Source organism: Panthera onca, chromosome B3 (assembly GCF_046562875.1).
Source record: "Panthera onca isolate mPanOnc1 chromosome B3, mPanOnc1 haplotype 2, whole genome shotgun sequence".
Classification (NCBI taxonomy): domain Eukaryota; kingdom Metazoa; phylum Chordata; class Mammalia; order Carnivora; family Felidae; genus Panthera; species Panthera onca.
The window spans coordinates 49,883,002-49,903,811 of NC_138344.1; the positions used below are offsets into that span (position 1 = coordinate 49,883,002).

General features: G+C 35.2%; 1 protein-coding gene across 3 annotated transcripts in view; it reads right to left on the reverse strand.

The window, feature by feature from the left end:
- The window catches only part of UNC13C (unc-13 homolog C), a 612,857-nt gene that overhangs the window by 187,407 nt on the left and 404,640 nt on the right, over nucleotides 1-20,810 (reverse strand). The window lies entirely within an intron of this gene.

Here is a 20,810-nt window from a genome sequence, read left to right on the forward strand (position 1 = left end):
TCTTATGATAAAGCTCCTAGTAATATAAGCCCAACGAAGATAATGACCAAGTCTTTTCATTATACTGAAAACACCACATGCCAATATGTTAAGACTGAAAGTACTTTCTTTTCTCACGAATATTTAATATATACACGCATATAAAAATAATATATACTGGGGCGCCTGGGTGGCTCAGTCGGTTAAGCGTCCGACTTCAGCTCAGGTCACGATCTCGCGGTCCGTGAGTTCGAGCCCCGCGTCAGGCTCTGGGCTGATGGCTCAGAGCCTGGAGCCTGTTTCCGATTCTGTGTCTCCCTCTCTCTCTGCCCCTCCCCCGTTCATGCTCTGTCTCTCTCTGTCTCAAAAATAAATAAACGTTAAAAAAAAATAATATATACTAAGAGACAAAAAAAATACATTAAGGAACAAAAATAGCTCTCACATTCACTTATATTTTTGAGTTTAAATCAAAACAGAGTAACACTCCTGAATGGGATAGAAAGTGTTATCTAAGTTAATATGACCTCAATATGACCTCAAATAAGAAAAACACCACCACCACCAACACTGACACTACATAAGACTATTCTAGCCCCACTTGCCACCAAAAGTAGGCATGTTTCATCACATATTCCTTACCGACTGCCATCTATCAATTTGCCTAATAATGTCAATTGATATTTTAAAACTAACATGCAGAATCTGTACATTTATCAAGTAAACTCAGAACACCTTCTATGATAAAAAAAATATATAACCTAAATGTATACAAATTTGTTTTCAATATTAAATTTTACTCTATTGATATAAAAATAACTTTGGGCGAGTAATTTATTTCAACAGTTTTCATTCGTGGATAGCTACTAACATCACAATTTGTGGCATATTAATTTTTATGTAACAATTATGCAGTAACAAAATTGTAATTAATATGACATAATGAGAATGCTTTAAACTCATAAAAGGAGGAAATTAATTTTTTGAATCAAGAACAAAGAACATATTAATTCACTTTATAGTATTCTGATATTTAAAAAAAGACGTAATACAAAAAGAAAACTAACAAATAATATCTCTCACAAAAATACTTGCAAAATTCTCAGTAAAAAATGGCAAATTCAATCCTTCAATATATAAAAAGGGTAATACATCATGATTGAGAGAAGTTAATGTCCAAAATGCAATGTCAGTTCTACATTAAAAAATGAATAAATGTAATTTATTATATCAACAGACTAAAGAGAAAAACTTATTATCTCAATAGATCCAGAAAAAGTATCTGACAAAGCTCAACATTCATTCGTGATAAATAAACTAAAGCTCTGAAAATTAGAAAGTAGAGGGGACTCAACCTTATAAAAAGAATCTGCAGAAACCTACAACTAACATTTTAGTTAATAGTCTCAAGCTAATATCAGAATCAAAGCAGTGATATTTACATTCACTACTTCTATTAAACATTATACTAGTGTTCCTAAAGATTGAAAAAGGCAAGAAAAAGAAATAAGACAAGAGGAAAATAGACATATAGCAAAAAAAGAAATAAAATTCTAGGGCAGACACATGATAATCTATGTGAAGAATCCTAAAAATAACCTAGAAAAAAGCTACTAATTTGTTTCAGAGGGTCACAGAATGTAAAGTCAATACACAAAATTATTTCTATATACTAGCAATGAACCACTGGAAATTGAAATTAAAATAATGGTATCATTCAAAATAGCAGAAAAATTTATCAAATACTTAGGTATAAATGTAAAAACATATGTACAAGATTTATAAGAAGAAAACTACAAAGTACTGAGGAGAGACACCAAATAAAACCTAAATGGAGAAATATGTTATACTTAAGGATGGATATACTAGATATTGTTAGAATGTCATTTTTTTCCAAATTGATTTATAGATTCAATGAATCTCAATCAGAATTCCAGCAGGATTTTTTTGTGTGTGGAAACTGACAAAGTGACTGTAAAATTTACTTGGTAAAGCAAAAGACTAAGAAGAACAAAAAATAATATAGATTTCAAGACAAAAGCCTTTGGGAGATAGGATTAGGAAGATGGTGGCATAGGAGGACGCTGGGCTCACCTCATCCTGCTGATCGCTTTGATTCCACCCACATCTGCCTAAACAACTCAGAAAACTGCCAGAAGACTAGCTGAAGGGACTCCCTGGAGCCAAGCATAGACAAGAGGCCCATGGAAGAGGGTAGGAAGGGCTGAGAGGCAGTGAGCACTACACGGACTGGTGGGAGGGAACTGGGGCAGTGGAGGGGCAGCCCTCCTGGCAAGGCAGAGCCCCAAAAGTCTGGCTGGCAAAAGCAGAGGGGCTGGACTGCGTGAGTTCTGACAGCCAGAGGGACTTAACATCGGGAATGTTAAAAGTCAACACCTCTGCTCTCGGAGTGCGAGGAGAGTGAGAGGACACCAGGAGGGAGAGGTGTTGAGCCCTGGGAGGCAGAGCTCAGCTCAGTGGGGAACAAAGGCACTGGCAAGCACCATTTCCCTCTCCCATCCCCTAGCCAAAATTCCAAAGGGAACCAGTTCCCCTCACCGAACTTGCTTGCACCGCACAAACGCCCAACGCTGTGCTTCTGTGGATCCATCCCTCTGATGGGCCTGCTTCCCTCTGGGTGCTGTAGGGCCCCTCCCTCAGGGGACCACATACAGCAAAGCCAGCTAAGCCTGCCCCTCCCACCCCTGTGCACCTTGTGCATCCACCCCGGCTAATACGCCAGATCCCATAGAAGCAGCACCACAAACCTGGCAGTGTGCAAGTAGCCCAGACAGGGGCCATCCCACTCCACAGTGAGTCCTGCCTCTGAGAAAGGGGAAGATAAGGTACACACCAGTCTGACTGTGGACCCAGTGGTGGGCTGGGGGTAGATTTCAGGTCTGACTGCAGCCCTGCCCACCAACACAAGTTACTCCAGACAACACAGGGGAAGTGTCCTGCAGTTTGGAGCTATGCAGGGACTACCAAAATGATAAAATGGAAAAACTGTCCTCAAAAGAAACTCCAGGAAATATCAACAGCTAACAAATTGATCTAAAATGATTTAAGCAATATAACAGAACAAGGATTTAGAATAATAGTCATAAAATTAAACACTGGGCTTGAAAAAAGCATACAGGACATCAGAGAATCTATTGCTACAGAGATCAAGGGACTAAGAAATAATCACGAGGAGCTAAAAAATGCTATAAATGAGGAGCAAAATAAAACGGAGGCAGACACACCATGGATTGAAGAGGCAGAGGAGAGAATAGGTGAATTAGAAGATAAAATTATGGAAAAAGAGGAAGCTGAGAAAAAGAGAGATAAAAAAAATCCAGGAGTATAAGGGGAGAATTAGAGAACTAAGTGATGCAATCAAAGGGAACAATATCCGTATCATAGGAATTTCAGAAGAAGAAGAAGAGAGAGAAAGGGGCTGAAGGTATACTTGAACAAATCATAGCTGAGAACTTCCCTGATCTGGGGAACAAAAAAGGCATTGAAATCCAAAAGGCACAGAGAACTCCCTTCAGACATAACTTGAATCAATCTTCTGCATGACACGTCATAGTGAAACTGGCAAAATACAGGGATAAAGAGAAAATTCTGAAAGCAGCTAGGGATAAAAAACCCTAACTTACAAAGGTAGACACATAAAAGTGGTAGCAGACCTATCTACTGAAACTTGGCAGGCCAAAAAGGAATGGCAGGAAATCTGCAATGTGATGAACAGAAAAAATATGCAGCCGAGAATCCTTTACCCAGCAAGTCTCTCATTCAGAATAGAAGGAGAGATACAAGTTTCCCAAACAAACAAAAACTGAAGGAATTCATCACCACTAAACCAGCCCTACAAGAGATCCTAAGGGGGATTCTATGAGTGAAATGTGGCAAGGACCACAAAGTACCAGAGACATCACTACAAGCATGAAACCTACAGACATCACAATGACTCTAAACCCATATCTTTCTATAATAACACTGAATGTAAAGGGACTAAATGTTCTAACCAAAAGATACAGGGTACCAGAATGGATAAAAAAAAAACAAGACCCATCTATTTTCTGTCTACAGAGACTCATTTTAGACCTGAGGACACCTTTAGATTGAAAGTGAGGGGATGGAGAACTATCTATCATGCTACTGGAAGTCAAAAGAAAGCTGGAGTAGCCATACTTATATCAGACAAACTAGACTTTAAATTAAAGGCTGTAACAAGAGATGAAGAAGGGCATTATATAATAATTACAGGATCTATCCATCAGGAAGAGCTAACAATTATAAATGTCTATGTGCCGAATATGGGAGCCCCCAAATATATAAAACAATTAATCACAAACATAAGCAACCTTATTGATAAGAATGTGGTAATTGCAGGGGACTTTAATACCCCACTTACAACAATAGATAGATCATCTAGACAAAGGATCAATAAAGAAACAAGGGCCCTGCATGATACATTGGATCAGATGGACTTGAGAGATATATTTAGAACTCTGCACCCCGAAGCAAAAGAATATACTTTCTTCTCAAGTGCACATGGAACATTCTTCAAGATAGATTACATACTGGGTCACAAAACAGCCCTTCATAAGTGTAAAAGAAGTGAGATCATAACATGCACACTTTCAGACCACAATGCTATGAAACTTGAAATCAACCACAGGAAAAAGTCTGGAAAACCTCCAAAAGCATGGAGATTAAAGAACACCCTACTAAAGAAGGAATGGGTCAACCAGACAATTAGAGAAGAAATTAAAAAAATATATGGAAACAAATGAAAATGAAAATACAACAATCCAAACACTTTGGGATGCAGCGAAGGCAGTCCTGAGAGGAAAATACATTACAATCCAGGCCTATCTAAAGAAACAAGAGAAATCCAAATACAAAATCTAACAGCACACCTAAAGGAAATAGAAGCAGAACAGCAAAGACACCCCAAACCCAACAGAAGAAGAGAAATAATAAAGATCAGAGCAGAAAAAAACAATATAGAATCTAAAAAAACTGGAGAACAGATCAATGAAACCAAGAGTTGGTTTTTTGAAAAAAATAAACAAAATTGATAAACCTCTAGCCAGGCTTCTCAAAAAGAAAAGGGAGATGACCCAAATAGATAAAATCATGAATGAAAATGGAATTATTACAACCAATCCCTCAGAAATACAAGCAATTATCAGGGAATACTATGAAAAATTATATGCCAACAAACTGGACAACTTGAAAGAAATGGACAAATTCCTAAGCTCCCACACACTTCTAAAACTCAAACAGGAAGAAATAGAAAACTTGAACAGACCAATAACCAGCAAAGAAATTGAATCAGTTATCAAAAATCTCCCAAAAAGTAAGAGTCCAGGACCAGACGGCTTCCCAGGGGAATTCTATGAGACATTTAAAGCAGACATAATATCTATCCTCAAGCTGTTCCAAAAAATAGAAAGGGAAGGAAAACTTCCAGACTCATTCTATGAAGCCAGCATTACTTTGATTCCCAAACCAGACAGAGACCCAACAAAAAAACAGAACTACAGGCCAATATCTCTGATGAATATGCCTGCAAAAATTGTCAACAAGATACTAGCAAATTAAATTCAATAGCATATAAAAAGAATTATTCACCATGATCAAGTGGGATTCATTCCTGGGCTAAAGGGCTGGTTCAACATTTGCAAAGCAATCAATGTGATACATCACATTAATAAAATAAAAGATAAGAACCATATGATCCTGTCAATCAATGCAGAAAAAGCATTTGACAAAATTCAGCATCCTTTCTTAATAAAAACCCTCGAGAAAGTCGGGATAAAAGGAACATACTTAAACATCATAAAAACCATTTATGAAAAGCCCACAGCGAACATTATCCTCAATGGGGAAAAACTGAGAGCTTTCCCCCTGAGATCAGGAACATGACAGGGATGTCCACTCTCACCGCTGTTGTTTAATATAGGGTTGGAAGTTCTAGCAACAGCAATCAGACAACAAAAGGAAATCAAAGGCATCAAAATTGGCAAAGATGAAGTCAAGCTTTCACTTTCTGCAGATGGCATGATATTATACATGGAAAACCTGATAGACTCCACCAAAAGTCTGCTAGAACTGATACATGAATTCAGCAAAGTCGCAGGATACAAAATCAATGTATAGAAATCAGTTGCATTCTTATAGACTAATAATGAAGCAACAGAAAGACAAATAAAGAAACTGGTCCCATTCACAATTGCACCAAGAATCATAAAATACTGAGGAATAAACCTAACCAAAGATGTAAAAGAGCTGTATGCTGAAAACTATAGGAAGCTTATGAAAGAAATTGAAGAAGATACAAAGAAATAGAAAAACATTCCATGCTCATGGATTGGAAGAATAAATATTGTTAAAATGTCAATACTACCCAAAGCAATCTATGCATTCAATGCAATCCCAATCAAAATTGCACCAGCATTCTTCTCAAAGCTAGAACCAGCAATCCTAAAATTTGTATGGAACCACAAAAGATCCCGAATAGCCAAAGTAATATCAAAGAAGAAGACCAAAGTGGGAGGCATCACGATCCCAGATTTTAGCCTCTACTACAAAGATGTAATAATCAAGACAGCATGGTATTGGCACAAAAACAGACACATAGACCAATGGAATAGAATAGAGACTCCAGAATTGGACCCACAGGTGTATGGCCAACTAATCTTTGACAAACCAGGAAAGAATATCCAATGGAAAAAAGAGACTCTTTAACAAATGGTGGTGGGAGAACTGGACAGCAACATGCAGAAGAATGAAATTAGACGACTTTCTTACACCATTCACAAAAATAAACTCAAAAATGGATAAAGGATCTGAATGTGAGACAGGAAACCACCAAAACCCTAGAGGAGAAAGAAGAAAAAAAACCTCTCTGATTCAGCTGCAACAATTTCTTACTTGACACATCCCCAAATGTCAGGGAATTAAAAGCAAAAATGAACTATTGGGACCTCCTCAAGATAAAAAGCTTCTGCATTGCAAAGGAAACAATCAACAAAACTAAAAGGCAACCAACGGAATGGGAAAAGATATTTGCAAATGACATATCGGACAAAGGGCTAGTATCCAAAATCTATAAAGAGCTCACCAAACTCCACACCCGAAAAACAAAGAATCCAGTGAAGGAATGGGCAGAAAACGTGAATAGACACTTCTCTAAAGAAGACATTCAGATGGCCAACAGGCACATGACAAGATGCTCAATGTCGCTCCTCATCAGGGAAATACAAATCAAAACCACACTGAGATACCACCTCATGCTAGTCAGAGTGGCTAAAATGAACAAATTGAGAGACTATAGATGCTGGAGAGGATATGAAGAAACAGGAACCCTCTTGCACTGTTGATGGGAATGCAAACTGGTGCAGCCGCTCTGGAAAACAGTGTGGAGGTTCCTCAAAAAATTAAAAATAGATCTACCCTATGACCCAGCAATAACACTTCTAGGAATTTGCCCAAGGGATACAGAAGTGCTGATGCATGTTAAAAGTTTACAGCAGCACTTTTAACAATAGCCAAAATTGGAAAGAGCCTAAATGTCCATCAACTGATGAATGGATAAAGAAATTGTGGTTTATATACACAATGGAATACTACGTGGCAATAAGAATGAAATATGGCCTTTTGTAGCAACATGGGTGGAACTGGACATTGTTATGCTAAGAGAAATAAGTTATACGGAGAAAGACAGATACCATATGTTTTCATTCTTATGTGGATCCTGAGAAACTTAACAGAAGACCATTGGGGAGGGAAAGGGGGTAAAAAAAGTTAGAGAGGGAGGGAGCCAAACCATAAGAGACTCTTAAAAAATGAGAATAAACTGAGGGTTGATGGGGGGTAGGAAGGAGGGGAAGGTCGGTGATGGGCATTGAGGAGGGCACCTGTTGGGATGAGCACTGGGTGTTGTATGGAAACCGATTTGACAATAAATTTCATATTAAAATTAATTTTACAAAACCCAGAACATTTACATCTCCATGTCTTCACAGCTTACAATGAAATATAGTAATTAAGACAGTCCATCTTCAAATACAAGGTTAATTCATTTTCAATAAGATATTATGGTAGTTAAATAGGGAAAGGGTAGCTTCAACAAGTTCTGCTAGGGTAACTGGATATCCATATGCAAAAAAATAAATAGAATTCGACCCATACTTCACAACATATAAAAAAAAATACCTCAAAATGGACCACCTACCTAAATATAAATATACCTACCTAAATATAAAACCTTAAACTATAAAACTTCTAAAAGAAAGAGTAAAAAATCTTTATGAGTTTGCATTAGGCAGTGGTTGCTTAGATGTGAGGCAAAAAATTCAAAGCATACTCATAAATTAGACTTCATGAAAATTAAAGTCGGTTTTTTAGAAGGTACTGTTGAGAAAATAAAAAGATATGCAACAATAGAGGAGAAAACAGTTTGCAAGACACATATATGATAAAGGAATTTTACCTAGAATATATAAATTACTCTCTAATATCAATAATTTTAAAAAATGGGCAAATAATTTCAAAGACACTTCAGCAAGGAAGGTAATTAGATGAAAAATAAGCACATGACAATGTGCTCAACATTAGCCTTTAGGTACTTTCAAATTAAAACTATAATGTGATACCACTATATGTCTACTAGAACAGCTTGAAAACAAAAGAAACAGAACAAAAGCTAACAATACCAAAGGCTAGCAACGTTGGAGCTAGAATGTGGATACATTTTGGCTGACAAAATGTTAGAATCAGATTGGAAAACAATTTGGCAATTTCTTATAAAGGTAGATATATGTTTAACTAATAGTCTCCTTCTAGGTATTTATCAAAGAGAAATGCAACTATAATTGCAACAAAAGCTGTACATATTGCTTAATTCTTAATCACCTAAAATTGCAACATCAATGTCTTTCAACTAATGAAAGGATAAATCAATGGAGACAGATTCACAGAATGGAATTTTTTAAGCAATAAAAAGGAATAAAGTACCAATACATGTAACAATGCACATGAGTACCAATTGAATTATGTTCAATGAAAAAAGCTATAGTCAAAGGCCTACATACCACGATTCCAATACATTATCGAAAAGGCAAAAATACAGAGAAAGAAAACTTATGAGTGGTTGCCAGTGACTTGGGTGTAAAGAGGGGTAGACTACAAAGGAGTGTGAAGAAATTTGGGGGTAATAAATATATTTTATATTTTAATGTTAGTAGTTACATCACTATGTGTTTTTTATTTCATCAATTTCTGCTCATTATTTCCTAACATCCATTTTCTTTAGGTTTAATAAATTGTTTCTTGTTTAAATTCTTAAGAATGATACTTAAATAAGTAATTTGGGAGATTTTTTCCAATCTAATGTGTATTTAAGGTATAAATTTCTTTCAGGAACTGCATTTAGCTGTATCCTAATAATATTATATTATATATTCATATTAATCCAATCAAAATATTTCAAATTTTTAATTTTGATTTTTTTCTATTTTGGAATATATGCAATATTAATGTTCTAATATCTTTTTTTATTGAAGTATTGTTGACATAATGTTATGTTACCTTCAGGTGTACAACATAATGATTCAGTATCTCCCTACATTATGCTCTGCTCTGCTCACTGTCACTATGGATCACAATGTTCACCAGACAACCCTATTCCAGTATCACTGACTATATTTCCTATACTTTACCTTTCATCCCTGTGACTTATACACTCCCTAACTGGAAGTCTGTGCCTCCCACACCCTATCACCAATTTTGCCCATTGCCCCATACTCCTCCCCTCTGACAACCATCAGTTTATTGTCTGTATTTATAGGTCTGTTTCTGCTTTTTGCTTGTTCATTTTGTTTTTTTTAGATTCCACATGTAAGTGAAACCATATGTTATTTATCTAATCTTGATTTCTTAACTTCAGCTATTTGGATTTCCTAATATCTTTTTGTTGCTGTTTTCTCCTTAATTAAACTAAGGTCAAAGAGCACATTTTGAAAGATTCCATTTTTTGAAATTTGTTGAGATTTACTTTATACCCCATCATATAGTTAACTTTTGTAAACCATCTTTATTTTACATCTTTTGTGTCCTTGAACTTCATTGTGGTTATTTTCTTCTGTACCATCTTCATGTTTACTAATTCTTTCCTTAGGTCTAAATTATTATTAATTTCATTGTTGTAGTTTTTAGTCTAGAATTTCTTTCTGATCCTTCCAGTAGTTTCAAGGTCAGAGCTGAATTTTTTCATTGTGTTATTTAATTTCTTAATATACCAATCAAAATTATAATATATGAGTCTCTAAATTCTATTATATTAATCTCTTATAATACCTGCTTATTTTTTTTTTTTTGTTACCTGCGTATTTTTGATTGAATGAAAGACATTGCTTGTGAAAGATGTCTATACAATTTAAGTCTGTGGATGATGTTAGTATTTTTCAGAAAGGATTCATGTTTCTTCTGGAAGCTGTATTTTAGGTTTTGAGAGAGATGACCTTTCTCCATTCACGAACTGAATTCACTCAAACTGGATCTGTATTTTATTCACGCTCACTCCTAGCATGTATCCCTTCCTAGCCCCATATGTATGACTTGGATGTTCACCTCAACCCACCACTTCATAGGGCCTGAATTTCAATTATTCTCCTGTTCTTGTGTTCACCTTTCTGTTTTTCAGCTGCTACTCTTTGTCTAGTTTCTCAAGTTCTCAGTCTTTGTCTCTCGGTGTATCAGCTGATGCTTGTAGGAGAGAGAGTCATCACATATCCAACACACTTTCCTACTAAACATGTGCATACATCATAAGAAATTCATGGAGAGAAAACATATCAGTTAATGGAAGAAAGAAGTTGTGTACCCCAGTTAATGGTTATAATTACCACATGAAATAACCCTAAAAGTGATTTCTAAAATATATTTTCATTTAATTTGGAAGCTTCAATGAAATAACTTCAAAACAAAAATTCTAAAAACTGTCTCAGAATTTTCTCAAGTGTAGAACCAATCTATGTCAAGTTTGATTTTCACTGTTGAAAAACTTTGTGTTTTTCATTAATCATTAGTATTAAATCATTAGTATTAAATCCTCAACAATGCAAAACTTAAACCAACCAAACAACCATTTAAAATAAAAACAACACATTAGACAAATATATGCAAGATGTATTAAGAGCAAACGGATAATATTAATATAAAGGGAACTGGTACAAATCTACAGGAAAAAGATGAATATTAGAAAAAAGGGGCTAATGGGATGAATGGTCAATTTAAAAAGAAAAACACAAAGCTTATTAAACCTAGGAAAAGAGATGTCCAACCTTTCTAATAATGAAATTTTCATTAAAATAGTGAAAAATTTTATTGAAAACATTCAGATTAGAAAACATTAAACAATGGTAAAAAACTTAGGACATGTTTTAATCTGTTTTTCAAAAGTCATCTCATGACTCTGTACAGGCTTCCAAATCGTATGCAATTCCAACATCTGTGTTACTCCCATTCCCTTTTGTCCTGAACCCCAGGAGTCCCCTCTATGGGATGCATCATCCTGATGTTGTATGAAATGACAGAATATTATGTAACTATCAAAAAGAATAAGACAGATCTGCTTGTATTGAGACAAAAAAGATGCCTAGCAGGTAGTGTTATGTGAACAAAGCAAATTACAGATTAGTATACATAATATGATTCCATATTTTGTAAAAAATATATTGATGCCTGTATATGTAATATGCATATAATAAGCACTATTAAATGAATACCTATGCTTATATGTGCAGAAAACATTAGTTGAAAAAAATACACCCAGCTATTGAAAATTGGTAAGGTTTGGGTGAGGGGATTCTTATGTTCATTTATTATCTTCACAAAAATGATGCATAAAGATGACAACTTTTATTTTCTGCTTTACACCATCCTATGAAGCTAAATAAGATTATTTTTGTAATCCTAAATTTTTTTAAATTATTTCTCTTTTGAAATAAAATTAATGGGAATTTTATCAAATATGTAATTAACATTTTTTTTCTCACATTCTTATTTAAAAAATGAGGGATTGGTGGTCAGGATTTGAGCCTGAATCTACTACCCCAAGTTCATGATCTCTCCAATAAAGAGAAGACATTCAACAAATTTTTATACTAAGAGATATTAAGCTAGCTTTGATTACATTCATTTTAGACTCAAGAACATTAGAGATTTAAAAATATGTCCTAAAACGTGAAACAAATGAATGGCAGAGTCAGAAATAGAACTTAGCTTCTCAACCATATTTTTCATTCTTTTTTTTATGACAGTAACAAAAATTCCTAAGCATTGAAAATGTCTTCATAGCTAATTTTGACTTTTTTTGTATTAGTCTATTAATTTTGCCTAAAATTATTTATAATTCAAATTATTAGCTTCATATTTTATACAACAGTCCCTCTTTAAATCTCAAGATGTACTCCTTGCTAAGCTCCATTTTTATGCAGAAAACAATCTTTGAGGTCTGACATATTTTCTGTTATCTGTTCTCTAAGTTGTTTTACTAAACAGTGTATTATGATATACTGGTTTCAAATTTGGTTGTCCTTACCATTACCTAAGGAGATAATGGATATCCTAAGCTAGAAACAACAACAAACAAAACCTCAAAGCTTGTTTATTTATTTAATAGTTATACAGGTTCTTCTGATGTCCATATTTTTTTATTTTACTTTGCTACTTCTCTATGGTGCATTTCAAAATATTTCTCTGGCTCTTCCTTTTAATTTTTAAAGTTTATTTATTTTGAGAGAGAGAGAGCGCACGCACATGAGCAGGGGAGAGGCAGAGAGAGAAGGAGACAGAGAACTCGAAGCAGGCTCCACACAGAGCCTGAAGCAGAGCTCAAACTCACAAACCATGAGATCATGACCTGAGTGAAATCAAGAGCCAAAATCACACTTAACCCACTGAGCCACCCAGGGGCCCCTCTATGGCTTTTTATTATATATAATCTAGTTAAATAATAAGAAAAAAACAACACTATTTAGTCCTGAATCTGGATAGCAAACTACATCATCAACCTCTGCCACAATCTATAGCATCTTCTCCCTTCCACAATTCTGTGGATTCTTCCTTTGATACACCAGTGAAATCTGCTGTCCCACCCCCATTCCTACTGTCACATTCCTTATTCAAGTCTTAACCTTCACTTGCCTCAAGAATTGTACTAGTTTATCTATTTGCCTCCATTTCCCCCTCTTCCAGTACACTTCTACATTTACCACCTCGGTTACCTTTAAGAACACAGACTGTAATATTTCAAACCACTGTTTTAAAATCATCAATTGCTTGTTACACTTCATTAGCATAGAAAAGTATCAATTCATTTAAAGTTACTTTCTTGGCCAGTGATGATTTCATCCCAACTTCTATCTCTACTCTCCAATATTTTCCATGCTCTACCCGCCAAGATTACTTACAATTTCTCAACATATGTGATATCCCGCATCTTCTGACCATTTTCTCCATCTATTCTCTTTCCTCCTGAATTTCCATTTGATCATAACTTCCCCCTCTTCCTTCAAACCACAGTTCAAATATCACCTCTTGCTAAAGTCCTCTGTTGTACTCAAGGCAGAATTAACACTGATTACTTAGCTATGAAGGACAAGGGCAAAGGGTACAATGACTATAAACTGCATCATAGCTCGCTTACTATTAGGATTGGTGCTTTTACTATATAAATTCTATAATTTTACTGATAACATAAGATTTAACTTAGTATAATTTTATTGACATTTGTTTTGTAGTTCAAAACTGATACAAAGTATTTATTTTTTCTTTGATTAATTTTGTTTAGCATTAGAAGACAATTCCTCTCCATTTAGAATCTCTTCACTACCCAATATTATACAATCTTCTAAATATAATATATATTAATTTATTTAATATAATATATATATTTATGTATATATACCACATGTATGTATGTATATTATATATTCTCTCCACATGATTTAACATGATATAAACACTTCTAGAAGCCAAGATATAACCTGGTGAAAAAAATCTGCAAAGCTAATAGTTTCTACAACAACTTCTTTGCTCCTATCTACCTAGAGGAAAAAAAGATGAAAAATTCCCAACTATCAGCAAAATACGACAGAAGAAGCAAATCTGTTGTTGGCGTGAAAGGAGAGACATCTCAGATGTCTCCTAATAGATTTTATTGAGGTCTAAGTAACTGCTGGTTAGATTTTATTTCCAGGGGGCACAAAATAATCATATTCCCCCAAATGCTTTTTTTTCACTCTGTCCACATATGCAACTACATACTCTCATGTTGGTAAATTTTATATGCTTTACTGTGCTATATCCCCAGTTCCAGACCATTATTCAAAAGGCAGAGCTGTTTTCTTCCAACAAACTTCACAGTTGAAAATTTCTGCCCTTTCTTAAGGCTGTCTAAGAAGTCTATGCAATCTGGAACCTTCTTTTCCACAATTTAACACAGCTCTTGCTATTTCCTCTGCACAATCCACAACAACAAAACGTAGTGGTTACACCTCAATACAATCCAAAAGATACATATTTGATTTCTCTTCTACTACTTGACTAATTCACCCAGTGGAGTATTGCATAATCTCTAAAACTCAATGTCCTCATCTGTCAAATGGGGACAATAATAAATGTACAATTTGGGGCTTTTTCTAGGGATGTGGTGAAGATTAAATGATATTTTACATGTAAATAATTTGTACAGCCACTGACTCATCATAAACACTCAATAAATGTTTGCTGATGGTAATTAAATTTTAACTGTAAATGAGATATAAAGGAAAATATTATTTAAGTTCCACTGATTTCTAATGTGAACAAAATTATCATAGAAACCGAATGGAAGTTTAAATTTGAATTTGTACTTTTTAGTCTCCAGGAAAAAAAAAAGTTGTTAATAAGATTAATAGCAATGAACTTGATTGCAGAGGGAAATTTTTATGTACTCACAGGAGTAATCTGGTTTCATAAACTTCAGAAATCACAAGGGGACTCTAACAATTTAAATGCTAATTATAAACAAATTCCAAACTATGAAACAAACAGTATGGAAGGTTTTCACTTCCACAACCATTTCCTAAGCTCGTAAGTATTACATGCATTTGAAAGTTAAACACATATAGAAGATGACACATTACATTTTTATATTTCATTATTCATATTTTAAAAATAAAATTGGCTCTCCTCATACCTGTCTGCATCTGTGAGATTTTGCTGTACACAGATTCAATTCTCTAATGTACAGCTCTACTTCTTAATATTAAGTGCAGTTACAGCTTAACTTAGTCCATTATTTCTAAAAGGAGGTTTGATGAAATAACTGATCTATTCCAATGTTATGTGAATGTCTCCTGTTTTTAATTTGTAGCAATTAATACAAAGCATAAATGCTTTAAATCTTGAATCCCATAAGACACAGCAATTTAATAACCCAATTTATTATCTGCAAATCTCTTAGTGAAATAAGAAAAACTATCTACTGCTGCCAAATTGGATAATACGGATTCATTCATTAGTCACAACAGATATGATTAGAATCCATTAAATATTTAGTATTATTTTGATATGCAAAGTTGTCTTTGAAAAAAAGTATTCTTTGTCACAAATGAGTAGGCAATGGTTCTGTTATTGCATGCCATGCACACAACTGAAACTTCATTATTACCTTCATAATTTAGGAGACATTTAGTTTGCTGGGCTCTTTTCACATTATAAAAAAAATACTAATAATTCAGCTTTTGTTAATATGTTTTCCATTTAAGAATACATATGGTATATATACAATGGGATACTACTAACGGTGATCCAAAAGAACAAAATCTTGCCATTTGCAACAATGTGGATGGAACCAACAAGTGTATTAGGCTAAGTGAAATAAGTCAGAGAAAGACAAATATCATATAATTTCACTCATATGTGGAATTTAAGAAACAAAACAGATGAACATAGAGTAAGGGAAACAAAAGTAAGATAAAAACAGAGAGGGAGGCAAATGAGAAGAGACTTCTAAATACAGAGAACAAACTGAGGATTGCTATAGGGGTGTTCAGTTGGGGATGGGCTAAATGGGTGACCACCTTAAAGAGTGCACTTGTTGGGATGAGCACTGGGTATTACATAAAGTGATGAATCACTGGGTTCTACTCCTGAAACCAATACTACACTGTATATTAACTAACTTGAATTTAAATAAATTGAAAAAAAAAAGAATACTTGACATGCATTAGTACAATTAACTGCCATTATCTTGAAGGAATAGCCAAGAAGAATGAACCTGATTAAGCAAGACTCTATTAGTAAATTATAAAGTAGCCTTACAAGTTAAAGCTGTATTAAAGAGGAACTAAAACACATCATAGCACTGTGGTTAGGGATCAAAACCAACTTAAATATTCGGAGTGCAAACTCATCTAATTGAACCTTTCCTTTGGTGATAATTTTTCCTTTGTAAACTCTCCTGCACCAAAACCAAGTAGAACACCAATGTTGTTTAAACCCAATTACCCTTTGATGTTTTTGTTTTCTCTTTATTTACATTTACAACCTAAGGCATTATTTTACTAAACTCAGATCTTTATATACATATTTAATTTAAACATGAAAAATAAAAATCAGAGATGGATCGAGGTCAACAATTAAACTCAAGATTTTGTAAGGCAATGAAAATGTCACCTGGCAGTAGCAGAAGAGGTGAAGATGGTCAGAATCACCTACAACCTTGGGCTATGGGCATGGGGAAGTAATGGGATTCACCGAGTTCAGATAATTGTTTCTCAAGCGACACCTAAGACTCCAGGTTAGAGACCTGAAGGGGAGCAAGTTCCCATATTCAAGTTGTGGGGCAAGGAGACTGAGGCAGAAGAAAAGAGATGCGAATTCACACTGTAGAGGATCTAGGCAATGCCATGCCTTGGGCTAACTACCTTATATGCTTTATCTCCTGAATCCTGATATTGGTGCTAGGTCTTAATTTTTCCCTCCCAAATTTTTAAATGTGGATATCAGTCTGAAAGATGTTACAAAACTTTTCTAAGTTCTCATGACTCAGTCTGTCTCACTCAAAAATATTATATCACTAAACCACTCAAATCACCTTTATCTCTGCATACTTAAAACACAGTCCTTTTTATTTTTACTTATTACTTTTTATGTATTCATCTCATTCAAAACTATTAAGATAGTTTACACAATTACTACATAAAATGAGATTTGACTTGAAAGTAGACAAGTTAAAGGAAAAATTAAGTTATAAAATAAAATGAGATTAGACATAGAAATATATGCTCTTTTTCTTTTAGCGTTTACTTCTTTTTGAGAGAGAGAGAGCACACATGGGTGGGGTAGGGGCAGCGAGAGAGGGAGACACAGAATTTGAAGAAGGCTCCAGGCTCTGAGCTGCCAGCATAGAGCCTGATGTGGGGCCTGAACTCACAAACCGTGAGATCATGACCTAAGCCAAAGTCAGACATTTAATTGACTGAGCCACCAAAATGTATGTTCTTAGGGGCACCTGGATGGCTCAGTCAGTTGGGTGTCCAACTTTGGGTCAGGTCATGATCTCACGGTTTCTGGGTTTGAGCCATGAATTGGGCTGTAAGCTGGCAGCGTGGAGCCTGCTTGGGATTCTCTCCCTCTCTGCCCCTCCCCCACTTACGTGTGTGCATGCTGTCTCTCTCTTTCTCAAGATAAATAAACTTGAAAAATGTATTATTTTTTATTCTATAGAGTTATTAAATGTGGACCTCAGTTCTGACATTTCTGGCACCTAATCAACAAAGAAAAATTAAAATTCTTTAAAACAGTGAATTCTGAGGGAGAAAAAAATCATGATTTCTCCTGAGGATGCCACTAAGTACAAACTATTTATTAGTATTTTTCCTCTGATACATAACAGATTGCATACATTATTTATTGGTTTATACACAACTGCAATTGGTACCAAATGGCATATCTTGCACTTTGAACTTTTTGTGAATCAGTGAGTCATTATTGTTACAGGTTTATCATGACCAGATCCGGATTAATCATGAAAACATCAGATATGTTTGGGCTGGATTGAAGGATTAATGCCCATTATTTTATTCCTAGCATCTTTTCCTTAAAGTTCATCCTGTTGTGAATCAAAGAGGTGCTTACATTCTGGTTCTGCCATTTACTAGATGTGTGATCTAGAAAGTTACTTATCCTCTGTGGACTTCAGTGTCATCATCTGTAATTTGGGGACAATAATAGTACTGATGTCATTAGAATTGAGTTTAGGATTAATTCAAACATTAAACTGTAAAAATGATTAGTATAGTGCCTGGCTCCGGTTAATTCCCTATATTTCCCTATAGTTCCCTATATGATAGTACTTAGAGCATATAGATAGCCAGTGGTGCCTAAATCATCTGGCAAGCATAATAAACCTTGGAAATCCAAGATGAACCTTTCTTTCCTCTATGATGTGCAGGAAGGGAGGTAGGAAATTGAAATCTTCATGAGAGATCGAAGTAATACAATTTTTAGTAAGCATCTGTATTAATAGTGCTCTTAGAAAAATTGTATTTAGGGGCACCTGGGTGGCTCAGTCAGATAGTCACCTGACTTTCGCTCAGATCATGATCTCACAGGTCGTGAGCTCAAGCCCCACATCGGGCTCTGTGCTGATGGTTCAGGGCATGGAGGCTGCTTTGGATTCTGTCTCCCTTTCTCCTGCCCCTCCCTGCTTATGCTTTCTCTCTCTCTTTCAAAAGTAAATGTTAAAAAAATTAAAAAAGAAAAATATTCTTAATTTTTTTTTGATGTTTATTCATTTTGAGAAACACAAAGAGACAGGGGAGAGAGCATGAGCAGGACAGAGGCAGAGATAGAGGGGGAGGGAGAATCCCAAGCATACTCTGTGCTATAAGTGACCCACTGCTCAATCTCACAAACTGTGAGATCATGACCTGAGCTGAAATGAAGAATCTGATGCTTAACCGAGCCCCCCAAGTACCCCGTCTTAGAAAAATATTCTTAATTTTTCCAGAAGATGTATTATTTTGGAAATTTGCAGAGAAATACCTGATCTGCTTTAAAATTCCAGCTGGCTACAGGGGTGCCTGGGTGGCTCATTGGGTTAAGTATCTGACTTTGACTCTGGTCATAATCTTGAGGTTCAGGAGTTACAGACTCCATCAGGCTCTGTGCTGACATCTCAAAACCTGGAGCCTGCTTTGGATTCTGTGTCTCCCTCTGTCTCTGCCCCTCCACCACTCATTCTCTGTCTTTCTCTTTCTATCTCTCCAAAATAAGTGAGACATTTAAAAAAAAAACACAATAATAACAACAACAACAACAAAAACTTCAACTGGCTGTAATTACCATGGGTAAAAACTATCAAAATTGCTTCTTTCCTTTTGGACCTTTAGTCAGGTACTTTGAGCTCAGACTTTTGGATTTTCTGACTATTCTTCCCACTGTAAACGCTAGTCTGCAGAAATGACTGCTTGCATTTGCTCATATTCTGACAATTCAAGCCGAAGCATTCCTTTACACTTCAACAGCAATGTAACTGCAGCTACACTGGAATACATGTGTTGTTCCATGTCATATCGTAACAGGTTATGCTACTTTGCTTATGAAGATCATCGACCTAAGTCAACTACCAATAATTAACAGGTAATTTTTAGAAGCCTAATTTTCATAATGAGAAATGAGACTAATAATGTGCACTGGCATATTATACGAAAACCCCAGGAAAGATGAACTCAGTTTAACAGGTGGAGCGATGACCAGTAGAACCATGGACAAGCACCTGCTTCAGAGTTGAAGGCAGTCAGGGGAGTGCAGTAGGTGACCACAGATGGGATCTTCACTCAAGAGATCCACCAAGAGCATGGTTCTGCTACTCTCATCATTTCTGCTTTTCCTTCCAGGTATCCCTTCTCTTCTTTTGCTGACATCTGCCTCCTTCCCTTTCAGCAATGTTTATCTCCTGACTTCTGCTTAGACCTCATTTTGATTTATTCTTAATTTTAGGTCACTTACTACACATATCACCAAACCTGTAACCTTTCAATATCTATTCTCCTTGTCAATTGTCTCATTCTCTGCATTTCTCAAAGTCAAATTGCGAAGAGCAAACCAAGTTTTTCTCATTAGATTATTTCAACAAGGGACAATGAGGGGAAGAATTTAATCCCAGGACTTCTAACATGGCAGGCACGTTGATTAGCCAATTGAAGACCAATGTTTAATTTTGTACATATCTCTTTCCAATTAAATTTTGGGGGCTCCAACTTTGCATAGTGCCTGATGAATATTGAGTACTCAATATATATTTGTTAAATTTAAATGAGAATGTTAGTGGAAAATTATAAAAATAAAGACAGCAGGAAATAAAAGATGGGAATAAAAATCTTTAAGCTAAAAGAAAAAAAAATAAGTATTTGCCTTATATTCCCTGTCCTTACTTTATTTCATAGTAATCAAGTAAGTATAGCCCTAGCTGATGAAGGCAAGTTCTTCACAGAGAAATTCAAACTAATAAATATTGAAAGAGTAACATTATAACACCACAATTTTACAGTCCCTACTGGAATAGTTGCTTCTGAAATCATCATAAATAATTAAAAGCATTAGAGGAGAGGTCAACAGAGAACTTTGGAATGAAGGGATCAGACTGCCAGTACAGACAAGTCTTAGCATCACCAAAAGGGAAACAACCAGACTTAATGGGACCCTTGATATGATGGGGTATGAAGTACACAGAGTTACCTGTTATGTATCTTGAAAAAAAATAAATAGAAGATTAAAGA